Source organism: Schistocerca nitens, chromosome 4 (assembly GCF_023898315.1).
Source record: "Schistocerca nitens isolate TAMUIC-IGC-003100 chromosome 4, iqSchNite1.1, whole genome shotgun sequence".
Lineage (NCBI taxonomy): Eukaryota > Metazoa > Arthropoda > Insecta > Orthoptera > Acrididae > Schistocerca > Schistocerca nitens.
In genome coordinates, this window is record NC_064617.1 from 762928848 (window position 1) to 762936367 (window position 7520).

General features: G+C 45.1%; 1 pseudogene; it reads right to left on the bottom strand.

Annotated features, from left to right (window-relative positions):
• Nucleotides 1-7106: 7106 nt before the first annotated feature.
• Nucleotides 7107-7224, bottom strand: LOC126254721 (5S ribosomal RNA; annotated as a pseudogene).
• Nucleotides 7225-7520: the final 296 nt, after the last annotated feature.

Here is a 7520-nt window from a genome sequence, read left to right on the forward strand (position 1 = left end):
CGGGCGTGAGAAGCGAGAACGCTACCGCACGACCACGAGCTGCGGCCTGTAGTTAATTTGTTTCTAATGTTAATGTAATATTTTCCTCACAGGTTGGGGTGAAGAATCGGTGAAATTCACTCCGCAAGAAATATTCAGCATCGTTAAGCACCGGTTGAATGACGTTGCGAATGTTGTTTATGAGACAACAATGAAGAGTCCACCAAGGGCGTCCAAGTATCGACAGGCCTTCGAATCGACCGCGACAAGCGAGAAAACTTTGTCCGCCGAAGCCGCGCTTTCGCTATACGTTGAATACAAATTCAAAGAGTCAGTATCATGGATTGAGAATGAAAAGTAAATACACTCCTGGAAATGGAAAAAAGAACACATTGACACCGGTGTGTCAGACCCACCATACTTGCTCCGGACACTGCGAGAGGGCTGTACAAGCAATGATCACACGCACGGCACAGCGGACACACCAGGAACCGCGGTGTTGGCCGTCGAATGGCGCTAGCTGCGCAGCATTTGTGCACCGCCGCCGTCAGTGTCAGCCAGTTTGCCGTGGCATACGGAGCTCCATCGCAGTCTTTAACACTGGTAGCATGCCGCGACAGCGTGGACGTGAACCGTATGTGCAGTTGACGGACTTTCAGCGAGGGCGTATAGTGGGCATGCGGGAGGCCGGGTGGACGTACCGCCGAATTGCTCAACACGTGGGGCGTGAGGTCTCCACAGTACATCGATGTTGTCGCCAGTGGTCGGCGGAAGGTGCACGTGCCCGTCGACCTGGGACCGGACCGCAGCGACGCACGGATGCACGCCAAGACCGTAGGATCCTACGCAGTGCCGTAGGGGACCGCACCGCCACTTCCCAGCAAATTAGGGACACTGTTGCTCCTGGGGTATCGGCGAGGACCATTCGCAACCGTCTCCATGAAGCTGGGCTACGGTCCCGCACACCGTTAGGCCGTCTTCCGCTCACGCCCCAACATCGTGCAGCCCGCCTCCAGTGGTGTCGCGACAGGCGTGAATGGAGGGACGAATGGAGACGTGTCGTCTTCAGCGATGAGAGTCGCTTCTGCCTTGGTGCCAATGATGGTCGTATGCGTGTTTGGCGCCGTGCAGGTGAGCGCCACAATCAGGACTGCATACGACCGAGGCACACAGGGCCAACACCCGGCACCATGGTGTGGGGAGCGATCTCCTACACTGGCCGTACACCACTGGTGATCGTCGAGGGGACACTGAATAGTGCACGGTACATCCAAACCGTCATCGAACCCATCGTTCTACCATTCCTAGACCGGCAAGGGAACTTGCTGTTCCAACAGGACAATGCACGTCCGCATGTATCCCGTGCCACCCAACGTGCTCTAGAAGGTGTAAGTCAACTACCATGGCCAGCAAGATCTCCGGATCTGTCCCCCATTGAGCATGTTTGGGACTGGATGAAGCGTCGTCTCACGCGGTCTGCACGTCCAGCACGAACGCTGGTCCAACTGAGGCGCCAGGTGGAAATGGCATGGCAAGCCGTTCCACAGGACTACATCCAGCATCTCTACGATCGTCTCCATGGGAGAATAGCAGCCTGCATTGCTGCGAAAGGTGGATATACACTGTACTAGTGCCGACATTGTGCATGCTCTGTTGCCTGTGTCTATGTGCCTGTGGTTCTGTCAGTGTGATCATGTGATGTATCTGACCCCAGGAATGTGTCAATAAAGTTTCCCCTTCCTGGGACAATGAATTCACGGTGTTCTTATTTCAATTTCCAGGAGTGTAGAATAACTGTAAGAGCGCATCTTTCCTACAAGAAATCAGCGGCAGCAAAAAAACGCTGCTATCCACCTAATACTGCTATCACCATCACAAAAAAAAACAAGGCTAAGTCCAGCTCCAAGCTTTATTGGATCACACAACCGAGCTGTTTTATTACGCCTAGAGCACATCATTCGTTGTGTGAATGAAGCGAATGTTAGCCACATGCAGTTCATTTGCAAAAGGGTTGTTAACGGAAGTTCTGGACAAAGTGAATACAAACAAACATTTGAGGATGGGCGCGTATCAGATGCGAATGCATTTTTTACATCGGTGGTACCCTAAAAACGTATTTCTGTGGATCCACAATTAGAGGCAGCAGTCGTGATTTGATAGAATCGTAGATCTTCTTCGTCCCTTCGTTTTTTAAACCACTGAGACTACAATTTTTGCACAAAGCACAGAAACTACGGCCAGTGAGATACAATATATCGAAAAGCAGATAAAATCACTTATTCCCTTTGAAGATATAACGGATGGAAAAGAAATCACGGTTTCGTACAATGATCGATGGCGAAGTATGCAACGCACTCGCATCCACAAACTCTTCGTAATGATGCAGTTTTACAAAAAGAAGTCAACGGACAGAATCTGGGGTTTGGTCTATCACCATTACATGCATGGATCACGTTTTTCGAGTGCTGCTTGCATTTTTCGTACTAACTTTGGGTTAAAAAATGGCGAGCACGCAGTGCCAAAGAAAAGGAAATGGTAGAAACGCTCAAGAAGATCATTCAAAAGGGATTCAGCTAAAAATTGGGACTTACTGTCGATTGTCCGTGACTTAGCTAAGGAAGTACCAACGATGGAAATACAGCTCGACGCTTTTTTTGAAAATTCGAAAACATCAGCTCTCAGAACATCATTGGACATACGTTTGATGGAACGGTTTCTTGTCATCTTACAAGTCATTTCGAGTGGTTGTGAAATCAATACTGATAAGTTCCATATTTATACGCTGAGAACTGCGAGAAAATTTGTTGAGCTGTATCCATGATTCTATGTGCACATTACAGTGCATAAGCTATTGATGCACATCCACAAATAATATCCCATGCACTGCTATTAATCGGCCAGTTATCCGAAGAAGCACAAGAAGCGAGAGACGAACGTATGGAAAGATATCGTGAAGACTTTTTCAGGAAGAGTTCACGAGTAAAACAGTGGAAGACTTTTTCAGCTGCTTCTGGTAACTTTCGATCCATATATCTCCAGTCTTAGAAAACTGCCACAAAAACATGTGAAACGTTGGTCGAAGGAGGCAATAGAGCAATTACTGTCCACTGCCATTCCAGTCACACTACGACCGACCACAGGAGATTCCGATGTAGATCCTGACTCTGGGGACTTCGAGAGCGACACTGATTCGGATTAATAGGTGTGAAACAAATCACATCGTTTTACATGCAGCAGAACAACATCTTCAACATCAGTCAGATTACGTTTTGAATGTTAATACCGATTGTCTTCAATTGCTGTTCTTATTCTACTTCTTCTTCTTATTATTATTATTATCATAATTATTATTACTACAAAAATTTCTTCTAACGTTGATTGTGCGATTACGTTTATTAGTTGTATTTAATCGCCGACTTTGAATTTTTTTCCTTTATATTATTACATGTCAATTTTTGTGGTATCGAAGAAGTATGATTCTCAGAGACATTTTCGACGAATTTTCTGGTATTTTGGTTTAATAAACAAATCAACTTGCCACTGTGTTAACTGTTGTAATCATTGATCCCCACATCCTCTATATACACTATTATTAATAGATCATGAAGGGTTTACATGCGTTTAGTTTCTATATTGAATCCACCATTTTGTTTAGACAATTTTCAACTTCAAATCCGTAATCAGCGACCGAAAAAACCCCCGTGTGATGCGTTCTGTCTGACTTAAACGTCTTCTTGGAGTTTCGGCCACGTTTTGGGGATTCGGCGCCACTATGCGACATCGGCACTTACATCTGAACTATTCGTAACGAATCCTACTCCTCTTGCACTATTTTTGCTGCTGTTGATATTACCCTATACTCGTGTGACCAGAAATCCTTGTCTTCTTTCAGTTTCACTTTACTGACCCCACTATATCTAGATTCAGCCTTAGCACTTCCATTTCCAGATTGTCTAGCTTTCCTACCACGTTCAAACTTCCAAATTTCCGTTTTTACCTGCCTTAAAAAGCAACAACGTGTCGAAAATTCAAGCACCCCCTGCAGCCACAGTGTGGCGTCTGCGTCTCCTTAGAGTTAACACGACTCGGCGGTGATGGTCGTCCCAGTAGGTATGACGTGGAACGGCGTCCGTCGCTCACGACAACGCCACCCTGTAACTAGTAGAAAAAACACAAACTCCTCGCGTGGTTTTCTTTTGTTGTGAGTCCGCGACAGACTTTTCAGCTTGCGCGAACTGGCTAACTGTAGTTCTTTTTATTACGCCCGGTTAGATAATGGTTGTTGAATATTAATAATATAAAGTCTTGAAACTACAATTCATCACCCAAATCGTGGCCACATTATGGAATTGCGAGGATGTTAAGTTGATAAGTTATTCCGTCGTCAAGACGTCGCTACGTCGCATGTTCAATAACTACACGACGTAATTCCAGAGATAACGTATACTTAAGCAATGTTCAGAATGCGTCGTAATCTTGGGACAAATCGATGATTGTTCACTGTTAAATAATCATGCATTCATTTTTCACTTCATAATATTCTAATAGCCAATTAATTGTCACTAATACACATGATAATGTCTATTCAGTTATGTAGGCGACAAGAAGAATTAATGTCTGAATCCAGTTTTATTGTTCCTTGTAATTAATTGTACCTACGCTGAGCACTCACGCCGATTTCTCATTCAGGGAATTGCTTCCGTTTGCATCAGTAATCCTGTCGTTGAGGACAACTTCTGAAAACTCGGCGCAATTGTACGTTCTTCGTGTTGGCGTGTGTATGTTATCTATTCGATACTAATAATTGTTTTTCTGTCGGCGATCTTTCTTTTTCAATGTCCTTGAATGTTCGTGTTTATTCACTATCACGAAGGCTAAGTCCCATCACAAATCTTACACGATTCAATTTAGTCGCTAACGGTAAAGATGACTTTGCTTTAGTATGACTTCTGAATAATGCTTCAGTCTATATCGCAAAACTTTCTTATTTCCGATTAGCTTAAAAAAATCTAATAGCGCTTACATGCACGCTATGATCGCAGTAGTACTAGAGAGCGACTAGATAGCAACTGAAGCTAATATTTCCATTTCCGAGTTACACTGTAGTCACATCGAACTTCCTTTTCGATGCGGTTACAACTCTCTTATTAATTATTTTGCAATTCTTTCTTTGATGTTTTTTGTTGCGTATCCTATCATATTCTTTCATTCAGTCTCTATTTCATGATAAATATTATTATTCAGATGACATTCCTGTTGATCAAATTATCACAAGTGTAAAATTAGTCGCCAGTAGCTGCCGTCACTGTCAGGATGACTAATTTTCCTACTTCTTTTACAACAACGGGTTGTTTATTAGGGTTTCTGTAATTGGGGTGTTATAACAGGTACAGTGCGTAGACACAAAGCTTCAAGAATTCGATCAAAAAGGCGTGTATGACTAAAGACCTATGGAAGAAGTGCCGGCCGGTGTGGCCGTGCGGTTCTAGGCGCTTCAGTCTGGAACCGCGTGACCGCTACTGTCGCAGGTTCGAATCCTGCCTCGGGCATGGATGTGTGTGATGTCCTTAGGTTAGTTAGGTTTAAGTAGTTCTAAGTTCTAGGGGACTGATGACCACAGATGTTAAGTCCCATAGTGCTCAGAGCCATTTGAACCATTTATGGAAGAAGTCAGCCTGCTTAAAAAGATGTTTTTTGGAGAGTAAGGAAGTTGCCTATAAATCACGAATGCCAGCAGATTCTTAAACGTAGCAGAGACTGTTCAGACGTCATGCAGAGATTGTCTTTACAAAGAAGTGTTGTGTGACTGCTTTCACTGCAACTTAAGAATGCAGAAAAACAACGGAACAAAGAGCCACAAACGCTCTGAGTAGCCTTGACAGTGAGAACGTGAGAAAGACTCCAATTCTTGAGTCAGCCACAAACTCATGCAAGATGGAAAAATTCCACCTTACTCTGGGAGGCGTCGTTATGGAACGGCGATCAACCATTGGGAGCCATGCAAATTTTGTCCGCCAATGAAAATGGCGAGAGAAGTAAAAATTCGAGGAGACGTTGAGCTAAGGAGAGTGAGGATAGAAGTGTGAAGACAGTCGGTGAGACACTGTGGTAGCAAGAGTACTTGGGGGCTCTTCCATGCACCGGCAACATCGGCCTTCCGACACCGCGTTAACGCCGCTTCGGCTACCGCAGCACACAGCGATCTGTCAGCGCGGACACCGCTCCGGCACCTAGCCGCACGGCTGCGGTCCGCCAAGGTGAGCAGCCGATCCGCCGTGGCACGGCTCCGAGGTGACACGCCGTCCTGACCAGCGCCTGCCGACGTCATAGCCACACGGCAGATGACTGTGAAGAATGCTGAGACTATTCAGTCCCCTCTCCTTCCCCTTAATAAATCAATCGTGTCCACCTCCAATCAAATTTGCCCTGCAATTTGTAATTTTGTGTGTGTGGCAGACACTGAAATACATGCAGCCAATTCATATTTTATTCGTCTAAATAATCTGTTCCATTCGCTAATCAATCCTTTAATATCATAACCTTTTTCTTTTTGTTTTGTCTGAACTATTTTTGCCACTTTATTATTGGCTCCAATCCATTGAGCAATGTAATTAGTAATCTGCATGTCAATTTATCCAAGAGAGCAGAGCATTCTCAATTCACTACATTTTGACGCCCAGTGTGGAGTGCTCTCATTAGTCGTGTTCATGTCATTGCATACCACGGAGGAGAATTTCGGGTTTGTTACATTTTTGGCGTGCAGCATCGAGAGATCTCATTGTTAATTTGGGTGATATGTGATATCACAAAGAATTCTCACTCCACTCAAGTTTTGGCGTCCAACTTGAGCCAATATAATTAGTAATCTGCAGTCAATTTACGCAAGAGATAACTGAGAATTCTTAAAAAAAAACTAAAACTCCTCCCAAGCAGGCCATGAAGGCCCAACGGTACCGACCGGCCGCCGTGTCATCCTGAGGCCACAGGCGTCACTGGATGCGGATATGGAGGGGCATGTGGACAACACACTGCTCTCCCAACCGTATGTCAGTTTCTGAGACCGGAGCCGCTACTTCTCAATCAAGGAGCTCCTCAGTTTGCCTCACAAGGGATGAGTGCACCCTGCTTGCCAACAGCGCTCGGCAGACAGGATGCTCACCCATTCAAGTGCTAGCCAAGCCCGACAGCGCTTAACTTCGGTGATCTGACGGAAACCGGTGTTACCACTGCGGTAAGGCCGTTGGCACCGAGAATTCTTAGTTCACTGCAGATTGTATGTTCTTAACCCTAGGACGCCTAAGAGGCGGGGGGGGGGGGGGGGGGGTTCGTTGAACCCACAATTTTTTTATGTCCCCTGCTTTTGCCCAAGTAACTTTCATACTACATATTCCCTTTAAGTTATTGTTTGTTGGCTATTTTATGAAACGTTAGTGTCAATATATTTTATAGAAATTTCCTGCTTTGAAAGAAAAAATAAATAAACTTATTATGGGTCCAACAACACGCCCCCCCCTTAGGCTTCCATGCTATAGAAAATTTCC